This window comes from Theropithecus gelada, chromosome 7b, assembly GCF_003255815.1.
Source record: "Theropithecus gelada isolate Dixy chromosome 7b, Tgel_1.0, whole genome shotgun sequence".
In the NCBI taxonomy this organism is placed as follows: domain Eukaryota; kingdom Metazoa; phylum Chordata; class Mammalia; order Primates; family Cercopithecidae; genus Theropithecus; species Theropithecus gelada.
In genome coordinates, this window is record NC_037675.1 from 104,708,271 (window position 1) to 104,729,957 (window position 21,687).

The 21,687-nt window shown below is 46.9% G+C and overlaps 1 pseudogene; it reads left to right on the top strand.

The window, feature by feature from the left end:
- LOC112628424 overlaps positions 1–19,372 on the top strand; it is a 36,720-nt pseudogene extending 17,348 nt beyond the window's left edge.
- The last annotated feature ends 2,315 nt before the right edge of the window (positions 19,373–21,687 follow it).

Here is a 21,687-nt window from a genome sequence, read left to right on the forward strand (position 1 = left end):
GTTTCCACTGATCTGGAAAAGCGTCCATGACATGACATTAGTGAAGAATGCAAATTTGTAGAACAGTATCTGTGCAGAATGGCTGTGCTGATATAGACGTGTTGGCACCAAAATGTTCAAGGGGAAGGGGAAGGTGGCAGGATCCAATCTGTACTTCACGTAATCCCTTAAAATGTGTGGGATGGTGGGTGACTCTTCCCTGTTCAGATTTTTGCAAACAAGATGGTATTTTGCATTAAGTATAGTGGGGAAAGGCATTTAAGACATATTCATAGGCCGGGCACGGTGGCTCAAGCCTGTAATCCCAGCACTTTGGGAGGCCGAGACGGGCGAATCACGAGGTCAGGAGATCGAGACCATCCTGGTTAACACGGTGAAACCCTGTCTCTACTAAAAAATACAAAAAACTAGCCGGCCGGGGTGGCGGACGCCTGTAGTCCCAGCTACTCGGGAGGCGGAGGCAGGAGAATGGCCTGAACCCGGGAGGCGGAGCTTGCAGTGAGCTGAGATCCGGCCACTGCACTCCAGCCTGGGTGACAGCGCGAGACTCCGTCTCAAAAAAAAAAAAAAAAAAAAAGACATATTCATGTTTGTAGTGCTTGAATAATTTAAAATTTCTTATTTTGATATTTAGTTCGAACATTTTCTATAAGAAGTGCTTTTAAAACTAGAAAAAATTTTTAAGAGTCTATATAATAAATTCCTACAGCTTTACTTGAATAAGGGTGCCTAGGATTTTTCTTGAATATGAACTTGTCATACGGCTGGTTGTGTGTTGAGGCCAGAGGGTGGGACCATCCCTGAGGGCCGGGCTGGGACATCTCCCCATGAGGTTGGTCAGTCCTTCCGCCAGCTCATCCGTGAAGACTTCAACCCAGGTCAGGGCCTGGGGCCTGGGAGGCTGGAGGCTTAGCGCGGTGGGCCCTTCCCTTTTCAAGGGCAAGCACTGTCAGGCACTTTGGTCCAGACTCCAGGCCTGCAAAGGCACAGAGTGCACCAAGGCGGGGCAGTGGGAGGGGCCAGGGTGCGACCCCAGGACAGGCTCCGACCCCAGGACAGGCTGGGCTCAGGCTGCACTTGTCCTGTGTCCTCTGGGTTGCTCTGTTGTTCCACCACCCCTAATCCCACAGTAAAATCCTGTCACCCTCACTGCCTGGTCTCCGCCCCTGTTGGGGGTGAATGAGCAGCTTGTCCTGCGTTTAGTGCAGAGGCCTGAAGGAGGAGCCTGAGCTGGGGGCAGCCATGTTCATTTGGGGACGGGGCAGGTTTGGTCAGCAGAGGGGCTCCCCTACCCGGAGGGCAGCTGATTCTCAGGGCTGAGCAAAGTCTGGAACTTCAAGGGCAGGAACCGTGTCCTAGGACCAACTCTGTCCACCCTCCCACAGCCTCCCATGGCCATGACCTTGGCCCCACTCTCGGTCAAATAGAGAGCCTGGCCCTTATGTGTGCAGGAGCCCTGGGGTCCTTCCTGAGCCCAAACAGGGGCTGGAGGGTCCACATTTTTGCAGTGAAGGGCTCTGTCTAGGTTCAGCCCAAGCAGGCCTGGGCAGGGGCAGCTCTGTCAGGTGCCCTGTGTCCCCAGGTCTTTCCCCTGAAAGCAGCGAGCATCTCAGTCCCTCCCACTGCATGGGTGGATGGAGTTCAGAAGAGTGGGAGAAGAAGGGGAATGCTTACTTTTTCCAAAATGATGCAAGGATTGTTCTGGAATTGTTTGCCAAGGGCTGTGTGGCCATGCGTTTTTCTAGATTGACTTAAAGAAAAAATGGTGTTGGTGTCCCCAAGGAAACAGGGCATCCAGGCTGGAAGGACAAAAGCCAGGTGGGCTGAGGGGCTGGCGGGGCCACATCTCCCACGAGGGAAGGGAAACTGAGGCCTGGCCATGCAGGCCCAGGACCCACCCTGCCCCTTTGCACTGAGGGGAGGGAAGGTCTGAGTCCCCGGGAAGCAGAGCCAAGGCCAGCTGGGCAGGGGACAGAAGCTGGGTCACCCCTGGGACACCCAAGCAGAGTGATGCAGCCCCTGGGATGGGCTTGGCTGGGTCTCTCCTCGGCTCTTTTCTCTCCTGTAAGACGGGAACATGGAAAGTCCTTCCCCACAAGGGGGACGGCCCAGCACACTTCCCCATAGCTGGTGGCAACGCCCTGGAAGTCCCAGCTGTCACGGCTCTGGCTGCCCCTTTCAGATGCTATCTCAATGACACGTGTCCAGGTCCAGCCTGTTCACCAAGCTTCAGCCCTCCCATCCCTCACCCTGGGGACTAAGGTACAGCTCCGGACTAGCCCAGTCTTTCCCGAGTGCTCACGTGCTTCCCAGCTTCCTCCAAAGGTCAGCAGTCCCAGCGAAGTCCTGGGAAAGGCTGGCCAGCCTCAGGCAGCTCCAGTGAAGGCTGTGACCACCACAGGGAGCGCCTCTGCGAGTTGGTGGCCCCAGGGACTGCCCAGACTGTGGAACACTCAGCTTCCCAGGGAGAGAGACCCTGGCCCACTGTGGGCAGCAGAAACTGTGGCTGTAGAGGAAGCTCTGGGGGGCTATGGGAGCCCCTACCCCAGGGGACGCGGGAACTTGGCCGGGTCCAGGCCTTGCAGGAGGCTCCCTGCGGAGTTGCAGAGGGGCAGTTTCCCTTCCGCAGAGCTGCTTTCTCACCCTTGTGGTGGGACAAGCCCTCTCCTGCCCCTTCACCCAGGACCTGAGTACTTCTGAGCCACGGGTGGGCAATTTATGACCCACTTCTCACTACAGAGGAGCCAGGGCAGCTCACCAATGCCAAGTGATGGAGAAAATCAGTGGGAGGGAAGCACAGACTCCAACGTTTTTTGCCAAAGTGCTGGTTGGAACACTTTTGAATTCTGGGAAGTCTTGTAATTATGTCAACATATAACCTTCTTTTAAAGAAGCACAAGTGTAGTGGTATGGGCCTGTAGTCCCAGCTACTCAGGAGACCGAGGTGGGAGGATTGTTTGAGCCTTGGAGCTTGAGACTGCAGTGAGCCACAGTTGCGCCACTGCTCTCCAGCCTGGGTGACGGAGCAAGACCCTGACTCTGAAAAAAATTAAAAATCATGGAGCTTCCATCAGATGATCCTCTCAGATCAAGGCACCGAATTACTTTTTCCAAGCTACTTGGAAATATTGTCCTTTTGGGTCTTGCATGACAGGTCCATTAGATGAGACCCAGAAGTTTGGGCAATTCAAGGGAAAATGGGCGGCCGGGCACGGTGGCTGACACCTGTAACCCCAACACTTTGGAAGGCTGAGGTGGACAGATCACCTGAGGTCAGGAGTTTGAGACCAGCATGGCCAACATCGCAAAACCCTGTCTCTACTAGAAATACAAAAATTAGCCGGGTATGGTGGTGCACACCTGTAATCCCAGCTACTCGGGAGGCTGAGGCAGGAGAATTGCTTGAACTCAGGAAGCGGAGGTTGCATTGAGTTGAGATCATGCCACTGCACTCCAGCCTGGGTGACAGAGTGAGACTTTGTCTAAAAACAAAACAAAAGAAAACAAAACAAAAAGCCAAAAAACTTGACCAAGCCACAACTGCCATACTGGTCTGGGTCAACCTTAAGTTCTCCTTTTTTAACCAGAAACAATATTCCCTGAAACCAGAAGTTAGGAAAGGACTACAAGCCATCGTTGATAACTTAAGGTTGCAGGGCTTCCTCAAACTCTGCAACAGCCCTTGTCATACCCAATATTGGGGGTACAAAAACCCAACGAGGAATGGAGACGAACTAATTCAAGACCTCCATTATTCACCCAGTGGTTCTCAATCCATATACCCTGCTAGCTCAAATACCTGAAGGAACTAAATGGTTTACAGTCCTGGACCTAAAGAATGCCTTCTTCTGGATATTGTATACCCTGACTTTCAATATTTGTTTGCATTTGAGGAGCCCTCTAACTAAACCACCCAGTTGACTTGGACAGTGTCACCTCAGGGGTTGTGAGACAGCCCCCACTTGTGTGGGCAGGCATTGTCAAGAGACCTCTCCAAGTTCCTTTATCCTCAGGTTACAGTTTTTCCATTCATAGGTGACATTCTCCTCTGTGCTCCAACAGAGGAAATCTCTCTGGAGGACAGAAAGGCTCTTCTTAATTTTCTGGCTAACAGAAGATATAAGGTTTCAAAATCTAAACCCCAGCTCTGTCAGACTTTGGTGAAGTACCTAGGCCTGGTCTTGTCAGAGGGGACCAGAGCGTTGGGTGAAGAGAGGATTAAATCCATCTCCTTCTTTCCCCTCCCCCAAACCCTCAAGGAACTAAGGGGATTCTTAGGCATTACTGGATTCATAACTGGGTACAGTGAAATAGCTTATCCCTTATATCACCTAACAAAGGAGACTCAGGCAGATAAAACTCACTGTGTAATTTGGGAACCAGAGGCTTTTGACCAACTAAACAAGCCCTGCTTAGGGCCCTGGCCTTTAGTTTCCCCACAGGGAAGACGTTTAATCTTTATGTGTCAGAAAGAAAGGGAATGGCCCTGGGAGTTCTAACACAGGCCACAGTCCAGCCCAGCAGCCTGTAGACTACCTAACTAAGGAACTTGATTTCATAGCTGAAGGATGGCCAGCCTGCCTCCAGTCAGTTGCAGCAGTAGCCTCGCTGGTACCGGAAGCTACTAAGTTAACCATGGGGAATAATGTAACCATTTATACCCCACATAATGGGGAAGGACTGCTTTCTTCTAAGGGGAGTCTCTGGCTAACAGACAACTGCTTCCTCTGGTATCAAGCTCTGTTATTAGAGGGATCTGCAGTCAAATTAAGAACGTGTCCCTTCCTAAATCCAGCCACCTTCCTCCCAGAGGAAGCTGGGGAGCTTGAACATGACTGTGAACAGATAGTAGTGCAAACCTATGCAGCCAGGGAGTACCTCAAGGAAACCGCCTTAGAGAACCCTCACTCTTTATGGATGGAAGTTCTTTTGTGGAGCAAGGGATCCATAAAGCAAGGTATGCGACGGTTACTCTGAATGATATTGTTGAGAATGCATCTCTCTCCTTGGGCATCAGTGCTCAACTAGCTGAGCTAACCATCCTGATGAGGGCACTAGAATTAAGCAAAGGGAAAGCAGTTAACATTTATACTGATTCTAAGTACACTTTCCTAGTCCTCCATGTCCATGCCGTTATCTGGAAAGAGAGGAACTTCTTCACAGCTAATGAGTCTCCCATTAAATACCATCAGGAAATTAATAAACTACTATCCTCGGTTTTCCTTCCACAGGAAGTGGCAGTAATACAGTGTAAAGGCCATCAAAAAGGGATGGATGAAGTAGGTGAGGGAAATAGGTTGGTGGACCACGCAGCTAAATCAGCACTGAGAGTGCCTCTGATTTCTGATACACTTGAAGCCCCACTGATCTGGGAGGACCCCACAAGAGAAATAAAACCTCAATATTCTCCTACAGAAATAGACCGGGCCATCTCTAGAGGATATATCCTTCAGCCCTCAGGATGGCCACAGTGTTGGTAGAAGAGCTGAGGTAGGACTGGCTTGTCTGTCATAATATAAAAGAGTCTTGGAAGATGTTCAGGGTCCAGGGTCTAAAATCCCTCGTGGCCTTTGGAACACCAAGCTCTGTGCCAAAGGTGGAAGGCTGCCCTGCTGTACCACAAATCTAATCCCATGGCTTGGATGGAATTCAGGGCGCAGGGCACAAAACCCCTCGCAGCCTCTGGAACGTGCACAGACTTGTTAGTTGCTCTCCCAGCCTTGTAAACATGTTCTCCATTATCTCAAGCAGCAGAGCATATTCTATATGCATCAAAGAAAATGCTAAACCGTCACAGCTATGCTTGATGCACCCCTACCTTTCTACCCCTACGTCCTCACCTGTTTACCACCACATCCGTGCATCCTCACCACCTGGTTTTTTGTGTGATCACCAAGAAAGAGTGTGGGCTCCCAGAGCTCAGGGCCTTTGCAGCCTCCATACCAGCATTGGCCCCCTGGACCCACCTTATGCACTCTTAACTTGTCTCTTCTCATTCCTTTGACTCCGCCAGACTTTGTAGCCCCCATGGCCTGGTGTTGAGTCTGATCACCCCAACATTTCTGGCGCCTAATGTGGAGCTATGAAGACCCCAGTGAAGAAACACCAGAGTGTGCGGAAGCAGAGGATGCATTGTCAGAGGACACCCGAGGGCAACTGAAAGAAGCTCGGCGGGAAAGCTGAGTGCTCAGAAGAACCAGGGTAACAATGGGACAAAATGAAAGCAAACATTCTACTTATTTAAATTTCCCGAGGCATTTATTACGGAGAGGGAGAGTGAAGGTCAGTACTCAGAATTTATTAACACTCTTTCATATAGTAGAGCAGTTTTATCCATGGTTCCCAGAACAAGGGACAATGGAGTTAGATGAATGGGAAAGAATTGGCAGAGATTTTTTAAAGGCCCATACAGAAGATGCCAGAATTCTAGTTTCTGTTTGGTCAGTGTGGGTGTTGATAAAGGCAGTTCTTGAGCCATTTCAAACAGATGATGAGGCAGATTCAGATGAGAAAGAGGTAGATAAGTGTAAAAAATTAACTTCAGATTCTGAATATGAAGAACAGCAACTGGAAGAAATTAAAGAAAAGAAAGGGAAGCTGAAAAGGTATATTTTATTAGCCTGTCGGTTCCACCTGCTGAATTAAGTGAATGGCCACCTTCTCCCTCTCCCCTTAATGGGCGAGAAGATGAATTAGCTGCAAAACTTACTGCTTAGTGGCAACATTAAATATGGGGAACAATTGGTGGTGCTACACAAAATTCTATTCAGAAGGCTAGAGCTAAAGAAGAGCTAGAAGCATGGCAATTTCCAGTTACTATAATTCAGCAAGGAGGACAAAACATAGTTAATTGAGCCACTTTTCCTTTTAAGATGTTAAAGGAATTTAAGCAAGCCATTAGTCAATATGGGCCAAATTCTCCTTTTGTACAAACTTTACTAAAAAATGTGGCTCTTGATAATAGATTAATACCATATGACTGGGATACTTTAACAAAGTCTGTTCTCACTCCATCTCAGTACTTGCAGTTTAAAACTTCATGGGCTGATGAAGCTCAAACTCAGACAAGAGAAAACACACAAGCACAGCCACCTGTGCCTATTTCCTTTGAACAGTTAATGGGGTTGGGCCCTAATTGGGGCCAATTAGACAATCAAGCAGTAATGAAAAATGTTGCCATTGTTCAGTTATGCACTGTGTGCTTACGGGCATGGAAAAAAATAGATGTTACAGGGAAGAAATATCCTTCCTTCATTAGACCTATGAGAGGGAAGGCTCATCTGGCTGAATATATTAAGACTTGTGATGACATTGGAGGTAACTTACATAAGGCTATTCTTTTAGCTCAAGCAATGGCTGAATTAAAAGTGGGGGAAAATATGCCCTTTTTTTTTTTTTTTTTTGAGACAGAGTCTCGCTCTGTCGCCCAGGCTGGAGTGCAGTGGCACGATCTCAGCTCACTGCAAGCTCCGCCTCCCGGGTTCACACCATTCTCCTGCCTCAGCCTCCCGAGTAGCTGGGACTACAGGCGCCCGCCACCTCACCTGGCTAGTTTTTTTTTTTTTTGTATTTTTTAGTAGAGACGGGGTTTCACCGTGTTAGCCAGGATGGTCTCGATCTCCTGACCTCGTGATCTGCCCGTCTCGGCCTCCCAAAGTGCTGGGATTACAGGCTTGAGCCACCGCGCCCGGCCAGGCTCTTGTTTTAATTGTGGGCAGTTTGGACACACAAAAAAGGAATGTTAAAAGGGAAATCAATAGGCAAGGGCTACTACCAGTCAGCAACGAAAAAGTCCTGGTATCTGCCCCCGATGTAAGAAGGGCAATCACTGGGCAAATCAGTGTCTTCCTAAATTTAGCAAAGATGGGCAACCACTTTCTGGAAATGGGAAGAGGGGCTGGCCTCAGGCCCCCTCAACAAACCAAGGCATACGCGGCACTGTCAGTGTCCCTACAAATGTACAGCAATTGTAGATCTGTAGATCTCTGCAGCACAATTCCTGTTTCCTAACTTCCTGGAGAGCCACCAAAGAAAGTCCCCATGGCACTTAGGGGACCTTTACCCTCAGGAACAGTTGGTCTATCGCTTGGAAGATCTAGTTTAAATTTAAGAGGTGCCACTATACATACAGGAATAATTGATTCTGATTATACTGGAGAGATTCAATTAGTTATTAGTTCCTCAGTTCCATGGTCTGCTTCCCCAGGAGAAAGAATTGCTCAGTTGTTACTGTTATCTTATGCAAAACTGGGAAGAAGCACAGTAAAAAGAATAGGAGGCTTTGATAGTGCAAATCCAGCAGGAAAAGCTGTATGTTGGGTTAATCAAGTGTCTGACAAAAGACCTATTTGTACAGTAACCATTCAAGGTAAAGATTTTGAGGGGCTAGCAGATACTGGAGCTGATGTTTCTATTATTGGTTTAAATCAATGGCCCTGGCATTGGCCAAAACAAGAGGCATCCATTGGTATTGTTGGGGTAGGGGCTGCCTCAGAAGTTTTTCAAAGTTCTTTAATTTTGCCATGCTAAGGGCTAGATGGCCAAGAAGGGACAATTCAACCTATTATTATACCTAGTCCTGTCAATCTATGGGGTAGAGACTTACTACAACAATGGGGTGCTGAAATATCTATTCCTATGGCTCAGTGTAGTAATAACAGTAAACAAATGATGAGAAAAATGGGATATCTCCCAGAAAAGGGACCGGGAAAAATGAAAGTGGCCAACCAGAATCTTTAGAACTAAAAAGGCAAATGGATTGAACTGGATTAGGGTATCATTTTTAGGAGCGGCCATTGCTGAGCCTCCAGCTCCCATTCCTCTTGTTTGATTAACTGCCAAACCAGTTTGGGTGGAGCAATGGCTGCTGAAACAGGAAAAACTGGAGGCTTCAAAAAATTGGCACAGAAACAATTGCAAAAGGGACACATGGAGCCTACTTTCTCTCCTTGGAATTCTCCTATTTGTTATTAAGAAAAAATCAAGGAAATGGAGAATGTTAACAGACTTGAGGGCCGTTAATGCTGTGATTCAACCCATGGGCACACTGCAACCAGGGCTGCCCCCTCCAACAATGATCCCCAAATACTGGCCTCTCATAGTAATAGATTTAAAAGGTTGCTTTTTTACCATTCCTTTAGCTACTCAAGATTATGAAAAATTTGCTTTTACTGTTCCCGCTATAAATAACAAAGAACCAGTGGACGGATACCATTGGAAAGTACTGTCACAAGGCAGGTTAAATAGTCCAACAATTTGTCAAACTTATGTCAGAAAAGCTATTAAACCAGTTAGAGAACAATTCAAAAAATGCTATATTCTCCATTAAATGGATGATATTTTATGTTCAACTGAAACTAGAGAAGAATTAATGTTATTCTAAACAATTGGAAAACACTGTAACTGCAGTGGGATTAATCATAGCCCCTAATAAAAATCCAAACTTCTGCTCCCTTTCAGTATTTAGGAATGAAAGTAGAACAAAGTACTATTAAGCCTCAAAAGGTTCAAATTAGAAGAGATAATTTAAAAACTCTAAATGATTTTCAAAAATTATAAGGAGACATTAATTGGATTCGTCTCACTTCAGGCATTCCTACTTATGCTATGTCTCGTCATTTTTCTACCTTACAAGGTGATTCGAACCTTAACAGAAAACATTCTCTATCCAAAGAAGCATTAGAGAAACTTCAATTAATTGAAAAAAAATTTTCAACAAGCACAAGTGACTTGAATTAACCCTATGCAGCCATTACAGTTTTTAGTTTTTCCTACTAAACATTCACCTACAGGAGTTATTGTTCAACAGAACGATCTGGTTGAGTGGCTTTTTCTACCTCACAATACAGCTAAAATGCTCACTCTGTACTTAGATCAAATTGCTGTACTAGTAGGACAAGCAAGGCTGTGCACAACAAAGTTAATGGGATATAATCCAAATCAAATTATAGTTCCATTAAACAAACAACAAATTCAGCAGGCTTATATTAATTCCCAGGAATGGCAAGTTAATTTGGCAGGTTTTACTGGTGTTCTTGATAATCATTATTCTAAATCCAAAATATTCCAATTTCTTAAATTAACATCATGGATATTGCCTTCCATTACTCAAAAAGCCCCTGTTGAAGGGGCCATTACTGTTTTCACTGATGGATCTAGTAATGGAAAAGCCTCATTTGCAGGACCTCAACAGCAAGTTTTTCAAACTGACTTTGCTTCTGCTCAAAGGGCTGAACTTATGGCTGTAATAATAGTGTTAAAAATTTTTAAACAGCCAGTAAACATTGCTTCCGATTCAGTCTATGTAGTGCAAGCCACGCAAAATATTGAATGTGCCTGAATTCAAAATGTGACTGATGACCAACTTAATCTTCTATTTCATTCTTTACAGCAATCAGTACAACAAAGGCATTCCCCTTTCTATGTCACTCATATTAGAGCACATACTAACCTCCCTGGCCCTTTAACTAAACTTAATCCAAGGGCGGATAATTACATGGGGAAGAGGATTTGCTTGTGTTTCTCCAGGTGACAATCAGGTGCCTGTGTGGGTGCCCACCAAACATCTGAAGATCTATCATGAGCTACAGTAGGAAGAGAGGACTCTGGGAAGAGCCAGATATGAGTGATGGTGCAAATAAACATCTCAGAGACGAAGGAGAAAACTGATCTCCCCAAAACAACGCCCCCTGTCAGCAAGAAGTAGCTAAGATCAATCATTGTTCATATTCTAACAGCAGTTAGATATGCCTCTTCCAAGGTGGGGAATGATAGGGACAGGAGGCAAGGAAATTCTGGACAGAAAAGGGCAGGTCCCCAGTGAAGGCCCGAACCTGAAGACTGGAACCACGGCCCAAAGTGAGAACATGCCTTCCTGTTTTCCCGCTCAAATGTTGCCTTTTCCAAAACCACCCGTGGCCCGCCCCCACCCCCCATCCTGTGCCTATAAAAACCCCAGGTTCCACTGGCAGAGAGCAGAGAAGAGGAGAAGCATCTGGACATCAGAGAGTACAGTTGGATGTTGGAGAGAAGCAGCTTGACTTCAGAGAGATGGCTTGATGGCATCGCTCCAGGGGAAGATCACCTTCCTGCTCCATCCCCTTTCCAACTCCCTTTCCTGATGCGGGCCACTTTCATTGGCAATAAAATCCCCCGCATTCACCACCCTTCAATTTGTGTGACCTGGACGCCAAACAAGAGCTGAGGTACCATGGGTGCAGATGCAAAAGGCTGTCACACTGACCCCCTGCCCACACTGGTGGAAAGCAGCCACCTCATGAGAAAAGGCAGAGGGCCCACTGAGCTGTTAACACTTAAGCCATCTGTGGATGGCAGAACTAAAAGAGCACTGACTGTAACATTCCTTCTGGGGCTTTGAGGGTCATGGGTACTTCTCCCAGATGCTGCTGCAGGGCCCATGCAGTTTTGCCCCAGCTAACACTCGAAAGCACTCACCCTGGCTACTGCAACTGCTCACCTGCCTGTTCCCTCCCACAAGGGTTGAACACAAGGGGTTTGGGTGAGTGGAGTTTTCCCCTGCTGGTGCCGAAGCTGCCAGCTACCTCCAGTGCCTGCACTTCAGTTCCTGCCCACGAAGGGGTCAGGGGAAATTTCCTGCTTCAATGGCTGCAATATTCTGAGGCCTGCAAGGTGAGCACCTTCCCCAGAGGTTGCACATGTGCTTCTGCCAGGCCCTGGCTGGAGTCAGTTTATTACACTTAGCAGTGAAGGAAATAATGTATACAGTGGTCCATTTCCAAGACAATGGGCCTTGAATCGGCTTGGGTCAGCAAACTACAGAAGAAACAAGATATACTAGGCCCCTGCTTGGATGGCTGATGCCTGCTTTTCAGCGTCCCCCTGCCCCTTCTCCTGCTTCCCTCTTAGTTGCCCTCATCCAAACCAAAAAAGTTTAGTCTAAAATGAAAGTTTACTAGCCTGCAAAATAGCTTCCTTTGTCTGTTCTTAACAGCCTGCCCAGCTACTTAGGTCATAAGTCAAATACTTGAAGAGCCCCTGAGCTAACTAGGATTGCAATGCATTGTGGGCTGCAACAAAATGCAGCAAGACAACCCTAAAGAAAACACCTAAAGCCCCTGCCCAACAGCCAATAGGCGACGTCCAGGAAGGTTGTGACCCCACAGTACTCAGCCTGTGAGGAACCAGGGGAGAGACCTACACACTAGGGGATAAATTGCTTGTTGAAACTGTGCTGGGTGTGCCAGCCCATCAGACACCCGATCTTGCAAGACTGTCATTAAAAGTCTCATTTTCGGGCCGGGCACAGTGGCTCAAGTCTGTAATCCCAGCACTTTGGAAGGCTCAGAAGGGTGGATCACGTGGTCAGGAGTTCAAGAACAGCCTGGCCAAGATGGTGAAACCCCGTCTCTACTAAAAACACAAAAATTAGCCAGGTGTGGTGGCGGGTGCCTGTAGTCCCAGTTACTTGGGAAGCTGAGGCAGGGGAATCACTTGAACCTGGGTGGCAGAGGTTGCAGTGAGCCGAGATTGCACCACTGAGCTCCAGCCTGGGCGACAGAGTGAGACGTCCAGGAAGATTGTGATCCCACAGTACTCAGCCTGTGAGGAACCGGGGGAGGGACCTGCGCACTAGGGGATAAATTGCTTGTTGAAACTGTGCTGGGTGTGCCAGCTCATCAGACACCTGATCTTGCAAGACCGTCATTAAAAGTCTCATTTTCGGGCCGGGCACGAAAATCTCAAAAACAAAAAACAAAAAACAAAAACCTCTCACTTTTGTTGTTGTCTGGGTCTCTGAGTCCGTTCTTTGGGTTTGGACAGGTTCGTTTATCTCTCACATTTCTCACAGTAGGAAATGTGAGTTCCGGGGGAAGCATTTGCCAAGTGTAGGTTCACTCTGGGTGACCCAACTGTGACTGTGAGACCCTTGTGCACACAGTACAATGTGGAGGGGACTTCCTTGGGGACACTCCACTTGGGCACACAGGGGTTTGTGTTCTGTTTCCCCTCCCCTGGAGCCCATGGCAATCAATGTTCTCATCCACCCCTAAACTCTCCTGGGCTGACCCCACAGAGTCCTGCCTCCCTTCCCTAGGGCCTGATTACCTTGCCAGCTCTCCAGTCTTTCAAAAAGACACATTTTAAAACACCGAGTCCACCGTAGGATCTGGTTTCAGTGGGAGTATTGGTCTGACCACACGGGTCCTCCCACCTACTCTCCTCCCACTCCTGTATCTGTGGCCCGAGCCCACTTCCTGGCTTATTCCCCTAAGAGGCTGAAATCTGAAGCAGAAAGGAGCTGGGCCCAGGAAATTAACTCGGGGCATTTTTTTAATGCTACGCCCACATGTTCCCGTGTGACCGGTTATTGGAACCTGCACAGATGTGGCCAGGGGAGGGCCCTTTCCGCTGCCAGGGGGATGCCGCCACATGCGAGCAAGGGCAAGGGTCCTGCCCCTCCCTGCACCCAGGAGGCCTTCCAGAATTGACCCAGGGTTGCAATGACGGGTGCAGTAGAGACCAGGAGAATCAAACATGGGTGGGGCTGGGTGTGGAACCCCAGGATTCTGGCCCTGAGCTGCAGTGGGCAGGGTGGGAAGAGGGCGCAGTGTGAGGACCCCGCCCACCTCATGGGGTCCCTAGAGAGAGCCGGTGCCAGAAGTCCTGGGATACAGGAGGGTCCACCCCAGGGAAGGAGGTCCCATGGCTCCCTCAGCACCCAGGGCCTCAGGTGTGTGCTGGAAAATGGGGCCAGGGTCACTTTTAAATATTTTCAATGATTTCCTCAATTATTCAACTGGAGTTACTAAATATTCCAATTGTGATTACCTAATGATTTAAAAAGCTTTGTATTAATACTTTGAAAAAGTATAGACTCACAGGAAGTTACCAAAATAGTAGAGTCCTGTACTCTCCCCAGTCCCCTCAATGGTGACATCTCACTAAGGATCAAAACTAGGAATCTGTGCTCTTTTCACTTTTTTATTTTATTATTTTTTTGACACAGAGTGTCACTGTATCACCCAGCCTGGAGTGTATTGGTGCGATCTCGGCTCACTGCAACATCTGCCTCCCAGGTTCAAGCAATTCTCCTGCCTCAGTCTCCCAAGTAGCTGGGATTACAGGCGCCTGCCACCAGGCCCGGCTAATTTTTGTATTTTTAGTAGAAACGGGATTTCACCACGTTGGCCAGGCTGGTCCTGAACTCCTGACCTCAGGTGATCTGCCTGCCTTAGCTCCCCAAAGTGTTGGATTAAGGGCGTGAGCCACCGCACCCGGCCTTGTGCTCTTTTTAAATAACACCTTATTCAAATATAATTCACGCAGAGTGCACAATTTCCTGGCTTTTATATATCTATAGGGCCGGATGTCATTTTTAAAGAAAGTCAAAATGGAGAATGGGCTGAGCCTCTCTCTGGCCAGGGGTTCCATGAGTGCACGGTGGGGTTTCATGGTTTCCTGGAATGATATCTGGAGGCCTCTCCCCTCTGTTGCCCCATGGCAGGGCTGCCTGAGCACCACAGATCATGCTGCCGTGGGTGGGCAGAACAGGCCCCTCCCGCAGGGGCACTGAGTGCTGTGATTTGTGCAGACTGTGTTCTGAGAGTTACTTTTGCTATTTGAAAGGCTATTTAGCCAATTTGACACAGAATTCCACCAGATTTGCATGTTTTAAGTCACTTATAGCATTGTATGTAATAGTAACATTTAATTTCCATGTAGTTCTAAATGTATTTATGACCTACTTACCAAAGTTTTTAAAATAAGAGATAGTGTTTCCTGGGTAACTTAATTTTATATAGAAACAGAGGGAGCCCAGCTCAGTCAGTCTGCATTATAATTGACATAATTAACATATGCACTTGAAAACTGAGTGCAAATAGTTTAAAAACGTTCTGGGGCCTCTTATTGGATTCTCCTTCTTGGGCAGGTCCTGGCTGTCAAATGCTGTCCCCAGCACCCCCAAATCTACAAAGTAGAAGCTTAAGATCTGCAGAGATGGGTAGAAAGCCTCAGTAAGACAGCTAGGTTGACCAACTTGTTCCAGCTGGCCTGGGATCCTGCCAGCTTTGAAGTGGAAACCCTGAGGTCTGAGGGCACCCTCAGTTCTAGGCAAACCGGATTGTTGGTTGTCCTTCCGGCAGCATGCGTGCTTGACTTTGATGCAAAAATTTCTTAACACACACATGCTTCTTCCTGTCAACACTCCAGCTAAAGGCCACTGGACGTACTTGTAGCTGAGCAGTTTGAGCTTATGCATCGCAGAGAGGAAGAGCAGGCACCACAGGAAGCGCCAGACATGCGCTCAGAGGGGTTAGAAAGAACTTGTACCCACACTGAGCCAGAACTGGGGGCTTGGGGGAGGGTGTGAAGAATCAGGGGTTCCCTGTAGTGTGGATGCTGTCAGAACTCAGGCTGGTTCTGTGATCAGGCGTCTCAACAAAGCTCCTCGGCAGTGGGCAGAGAAGAATGGAGAACCCATAAAGCAGCTGCTATCACTCATTTTTGCCAACAGAGGGGCTGGCTGGGAATTTGAGGGTGGCACAGTGACCTTGCTTTTGTCTGTGTTCGGACAAAGTTTAAAGTGGCCTTGTCTTGTCTAATTCTGTCGCCGTCTCAGAGACACCCCGTCTGATATTGGTGTTCTGTGAGGTGGCTCCTGTCCGACAGGAGAATAACCCAGCCCAGCTGTGTCACCACCAGCTTCTGGGGACAGGGCTGCTCCTTTTGTCTCCCCCCACAAAGCAGGGAAAGGTAAGGAGAATACTGTTAAAATGGGCCAGGCATGGTGGCTCATGCCTGTAATCCCAACACTTCAAGAGGCTGAGGTGGGTGGATCACTTGAGCCCACGAGTTCAAGACCAGCCTGGGCAATATGATGAAACCCTGTCTCCACAAAAAATACAAAAATTAGCCAGGTATGGTGGTGTGCACCTGCAGTCCCAGCTACTTGGGAGACTGACGTTGGAGGATCGTTTGAGCCCAGGAGGTTGAGGTTGCAGTGAGAGGAGATTGTGCTATCGAACTCAGCATGGGTGACAGAGTAAGGCCCTGTCTAAAAAAGAAAGAAGGAAGGAAGGAAGGAAGGAAGGAAGGAAGGAAGGAAGGAAGGAAGGAAGGAAGGAAGGAAGGAAGGAAGGAAGGAAGGAAGGAAGGAAGGAAAGAAAGAAAGAAAGAATACAGCTAAAATGAAAACCTGTATTCCTCAAAGTCACTAATGTCAAATGACAAAATACAACAAATTCAGTTAAGATTGAATAGGTTTTTATCTGCAATTCTAGACTTGGACAACCCCTCATTCTCAGGAAATAGAAGGAGCATTTGGATGAGCTGAGCAGGAGAGGTTGGCAGGAAGGGGTGGAAGAAAGCAGGAACAGAGACCAAAAAGCGGATTGGTCATCTCGAAGTCACTTTCCTTGTCATGGTGAAAGCACAGTGGACTTCCCTTATCAGCCCGGCTAAAACTGGCCTATCTGGGAATTTGGGGTCTCTCTCTCTCTCTCTCTCCCCCCCCATCCCTCCCTCCCTCTCTCTGTCTCCTGAAAGAGGGTCAGATAAACAACTTAGTGTCTGCTCAGTGATGTGAAACTCCCTGCATGAGTAGCTGCATTTTGGCTTGGTCTGTTGGTCCTAGTGCAGAAGCTCAGTCCAAACCAATGGCATCCTCTCTGTTTATTTAACACCAGCAATAAAGTAAAAAGGGACGTTGCACAATTCCAGAAGATACCTTAATACGTGTATCTGAAAAATACTAGCGTCCAGAAAACACAAAGCACTCCTACAAATCAATCATACCAAGACAGGGACCCAGTAGAAAAATTGGCTTCTTAAGATTGAAATGGGAATGTCAAAAACGTACACTTCCAAATGGCTAATAAGAATATGAAAAAGTGTTTGACTTCCTCAGTCATCAAGGAAATGTCAAGTAAAATCAAAATTTGATGCAATTATGCACCCACCACTGGCTAAAATGGAAACAACCGAGAATATCAAGTGTTGGCCAGGATGGCACCCAGAGGCATCACGCTTTGTTAGTGGGAGTGCACTTTGTACAAACACCTGGGAAAACTGTCTGGAAGTGTCCACTAAAGCGGAACCTACCCAAACCCTGTGACCCAGCAACTTGCTCCATGCACAACAGAACCTGTATATATCTTTACCAGAATACATGGACAAGAATGGCTGGCCGTGGTGGCTCACGCCTGTAATCCCAGCACTTTGGGAGGCTGAGACGGGCAGATCATGAGGTCAGGAGATCGAGACCATCCTGGCTAACACGGTGAAACCCTGTCTCTACTAAAAATACAAAAAAAATTAGCCGGGCGTGGTGGCAGTGCCTGTAGTCCCAGCTACTCAGGAGGCTGAGGCAGGAGAATGGTGTGAACCTGGGAGACCGAGCTTGCAGTGAGCCGAGATCGCACCACTGCACTCCAGCCTGGGCGACAGAGCGAGGCTCCATCTCAAAAAAAAAAAAAAGAAAATCTTCTCTTTTAAGCTATCTATAATTTACTACAATTTGATAAAATAAATTTTTATAAACAAAGATAAAAAATTTGTGTTTTATCTCCTCACTTGATTCCTCCAAAATGTGAAAACTATATGTAAGTATATGTATGACAATATGGTTATTTATATAAGTCCAATAAAATATGCTCTCTTTATAACAAAATACAATGAAAAACACTGGTTTTACTACCAAGACTGACTAAAATGTCATATTTTAAAATACACATAAAATATCTGACTTCAAGGGTTCTCAGCCTCACAGTAAGTTAATAAAAACTGTCATTTTCTGGCAGGCCCAAGAACCTTAGGACTATGAGTAAAATCTAAAGTCTTACTTGGTTTGACTTTCTAGCCTCAAGAGATTTTTCATCTGAAATTCCTATATGATCAAGGTAAAAAAAGAGTTATATTCCTTAAAAAAAAAAAAAAAGCTATAATACACCTGTTATTAGATTTTAACTCTATGCACTATTTTTGAGTTCTTATCTACTTTAGACTCGACTAAATCCTAAATTCTTCTAGGTACCTCCAATCCAACTTTCTTCCATAAAATTACCAAAATGAAAAGTGCTCTGTTCCTGAAGCCCACTAAGCTAAAACTAAACAGATATTACAAAACAAAGTCCAAGGCGGGAGGATCGCTTGAAGCCAGGAGTTTGAGACCAGTCTGGGCAACAAAGTGAGACCCCTTCTCTGCAAATAATAAAATAAAATGAATTAGCCAGGTGCTATGGCATATATTAATACCTGTAGTCTCAGCTACTTGGGAGGCTGAGGTGGGAGAATCACTTGAGCCCAGGAGTTAGAGGCTGCAGTGAGCTATGATTGTGTCACTGCACTCCAGCCTGGGCAACATAGCGAGACCCCTGTCTCTACAAAAAATAAATTAGCTGGGTGTGGTGGCACACGCCTATAGTCCCAGCTACTTCAAGCCTGCAGTGAATTTGGATTGCCCCACTGCACCTCCAGCCTGGCAACAGAGCGAGACTCTGTCTCTAGAAAAATAAAAACAAAAAAACAGTAACCAAAGCGCAGCATGGGGATCCTTTGCACCCCTCCCTATAAACATGGCACTGGGTGGCGCAGTGTGTGTGGGCTGTGGTCTGCAGCTTGAGCGGGGCCTTGGCACCTGCCATGCCTCACCGGCCGAGGTCTTGGTGGCTGGGGGTGGGCACGGTTTGCACACGGAACCTGCTCTGCTCTCAGTGCATGAATTCACAAGGAAGCATGATTGGAGAACAACAGGAAATGGTATGGGAACAGTGTGAATCAGGCATTTTGCACAGGAAGCGTTGGGAGATGTTTTTACTGTAGTCTGCCTGAAGCTGGGACAAAATTGAACAAACAGGATGAATTTGGTGCTTTGGAAAGTGTGAAAGCTGTTAGTGAACTCCATTCTCCTTTATGAGGAGAAGTAACTGAAATTAATGAAGCTCTTGCAGAAAACACAGAACTTATCAAAAAATGTTGTTATAAAGATGTTTGGCCGATCGAGATGACACTGAGTAACTCTTCAGAACTAGATGAACTTGGCCAGGTGTGGTGGCTGACACCTGTAATCCCAGCACTTTGTGAGGCTGAGGTAGGTGGATCATCTGAGGTTAGGAGTTTGAGACCAGCCTGGCCAACGTGGCAAAATCCTGTCTCTACTAAAATACAAAAATTAGCTGGGCGTGGTGGCAGGCGCCTGTAATCCCAGCTACTCAGGAGGCTGAGGCAAGAGAATCACTTGAACCCGAGAGGCAGAGGTTGCAGTGAGCCAAGATCGTACCGTTGCACTCCAGCCTGGGCGACAAGAGCAAAACTGTCTCAAAAAAAAAAAAAAGAAGAACTAGATGAACTTATGAGTAAAGAAGCTTATAAAAAATACAGAAAAATCTATTAAGGAGTGAAAATGGAACCCCTAAATAAACTAGTATGAAATAATTTAAAATAGAAAAATAAAAAACAAAATTAATGAAGTAAAAAACAAGTCTTACGCCTGATATATGAACCACACCAAAAGTTCACCAAATTGCATGACGCCGTAATCAGAGACAACCAAACCACAAACCAAGAGGAGAAGCTGGTGTTTTCCCTGCTACAAACAGCTTTTCCAGCAGGCATGGTGCCTGTAGTCCCAGCTACTTGGAAGGCTGAGGCCGGAGGAGTTAAATGTCAGCCTGGGCAACATGATGAGACTCCACTACCTAAAAACAAAAGTTGAAAAATAAACCTTAAAAAATGGGTTTTCCTAGGATGTTGTTATAAGGCTCCATATAGTAATGAGACTCTCACCCTCTCAATGCCACTATTTCACTTGGCAGGATAATGCTATAATTAAAATTTCACAATAAGTAACTGCTATAGGTAACTTGAGAAAACCTGACCTAAAAAAAACAATCCTTTTAGTCCACCTAGTGGGCACATTTGGCATTTTCCCTAACACAATTTTTTGTTCAAATTGTGCTGGTGGTCCCTTTTATAAAGCTGGCGTCCACTAGTTTAATTCGATCCTGTATGGAATACCACAGAGTGGCTATCACAGGCCTTTTGTTTAATTTACTGCCCTTAGGCTTGGGCTGTTAGTTCAAAAACCATTTCTAGGAACTAAGTTTATTATATTGTTGCCAATTTTTTCATTATAATTTTTAAATGTTGTTCTTACTGCCTGTCTAATCTCAACGAAGCCAACTCTCCTAACAGGATAATACTTGCTCAGCACTTCCAGGTAATGACTAATGCCTATAAAGCAGATGAAATCAAACTTAATACTGGACTCCAGATGAAACTGCTTTGAGGCCAGGAGCGGTGGCTCACGCCTGTAATCCCAGCACTGTGGGAGGCCGAGGCGGGCAGATCACCTAAGGTCAGGAGTTCAAGATCAGCCTGGCCGACATGGTGAAACCCTGTCTCTACAAAAAAAAAAAAAAAGAAAGAAAGAAAGAAAAATTATCAGCTGGGCATGGTGGCGCATGCCTGTAATCCCAGCTATTCAGGAGGCTGAGGCAGAAGAATTGCTTGAAACCAGGAGGCAGAGGTTGCAGTGAGCCAAGATAGTGCCATTGCACTCTAGCCTGGACTATAAGAGCAAAACTACGTCTCAAAAAAAAAAAAAAAAAAGACTGCTTTGAGACATTTTTTCCTTCTGGCCTTGTGATTACACAAATGTGGCCCAGGTTGCTGACATAGAGCCCCCCCATGTTCCCTGCAATGTGGGACAGGGACAGCTGGCACAGGCCCGTCGCAGCACCAGGGACAGATGAGCCTGGCTGCAGAATGGCTGGTTAGCGATGCTTTCAGAGAAACATCTTGATCAAAAGGGAAAAATGTAAAGCTAATCACACAAACTGGGTCATTCTTGTCCTACGCAATCGAGGGTCAAGAGGCCGGCGGAAGGAGCACTCGGGGCACGTAGAATTTCTCCTAGAATGGCATTCTCTGTAAGCCCGGCTGCTGAAACTGCTGCCGCCCCCTGAGCCCAGTTTACCTCACGCCTACTAAACAACCCGCTGACACAACTCACTCGCTTCACCCTCTGCCCTTGCAGCAGGACCAGCCAGTCGGAGCTTGCCAGCTCCCCAAACTCACCAGCGCCAATGAGCTTCCTCACAGAGCAGTAGTACTATTTCTTCTCTTTATAAAACCTCCAGCCTTTCTTCATTCTTTGGACATCCTAAACCACCCAGGCTACAGATACCCACAAATTACACTCCTTTCCCCAAATAAAACATTTTAATTTCAAGGATTCATCTCTGTATTTAACTTCAACACTGATAACAGGGAAATATGCAGCTAAGAGACCTCCAACCCCCAGGGGTTCCCTTCTAAGCACCCCCTTAGTCAGCCCAGACTTCCTAGGGGTGGGGAATGACTGGGCAGCTCCACCCGTGACAGTGGACTCTGCCCTGTCCCTGATCGAAATGACTGACAGCAAGCGCTCCTTCAGGCCCGCCCTCCCCGGAGTTCTCACTTAGCAAATGGCCTTCTAAGGAGAGCACAGCACTTTGTCCCTATGTGTGGACCGACAATGAATAAAAGCAGCAGAAATTCATGGTGGACTTTATCTCAGAGAATAGAGGACAAAGATCAACAACAGCTCCTGTAGGATTCGGGACACTGGTCACCCACGTAGGCACGGAAAGGGGAAAACGGAATCCACCTTTCTGGGGCCAACCTGACAATTTGTGTGCAAAGCACAGGAATTCCACACAAGGAATT